The sequence below is a fragment of the Etheostoma spectabile genome, chromosome 23 (assembly GCF_008692095.1).
Source record: "Etheostoma spectabile isolate EspeVRDwgs_2016 chromosome 23, UIUC_Espe_1.0, whole genome shotgun sequence".
In the NCBI taxonomy this organism is placed as follows: domain Eukaryota; kingdom Metazoa; phylum Chordata; class Actinopteri; order Perciformes; family Percidae; genus Etheostoma; species Etheostoma spectabile.
Genome location: NC_045755.1, coordinates 3,883,249 through 3,883,828, shown reverse-complemented (window position 1 = coordinate 3,883,828; position 580 = coordinate 3,883,249). Strand labels below are relative to the sequence as shown.

The following is a 580-nucleotide window of genomic DNA, read 5'->3' as shown; positions in this document are numbered from 1 at the left end:
TTTTTTTTTTTATGTATCTCTGAGAAAGCTCCTTCACTTGTTTTCAACAATAACTGATTGAAAGAGCTGGGGAGAGAGAGTGGAGGTGCAATGGACGCTACTCATAGAACGACGGCTGACTCATTATGAATGGGTCCAGCACGGGTTGAATGGCGCGTCAGCGGAGTTACACACGTTGTGTGTATGAAATGTCTGTATCGTCACTGCGCTACATTTTTATGAACTATGATATTCTGGCCATGGGTCACATCTCTGGCCCAGATCCAGCAGCTCCGTCTCACACGATATTACTCTACCAACTGAAGTTAGATGCATTCAATTACTTCTTCTGTTTGTTTTTTCACCGTGGTGGCCCCAATAGCAGAGTTACCCGCGGAAACACTGGTACAAATACAGGTTTCCCCTCATACTTAACAATATCCAGCTGTGTTAATAACAATTAAAACTGTAGACAAATGTCAGAAGTGTGGACCGGCGCTACTGTGTGGCAGGGCTGCGCGGAGAGTAAGAGTACAAAGAGTAAGAGGAGAGATCCAACACAGGCACATCTTTACAGAAGAAATGGGTCATGTAACGCAAA

General features: G+C 44.5%; 1 protein-coding gene across 1 annotated transcript in view; it reads left to right on the top strand.

The window, feature by feature from the left end:
- Positions 1-580, top strand: part of plxnc1 (plexin C1) — a 55,720-nt gene that overhangs the window by 17,743 nt on the left and 37,397 nt on the right. The window lies entirely within an intron of this gene.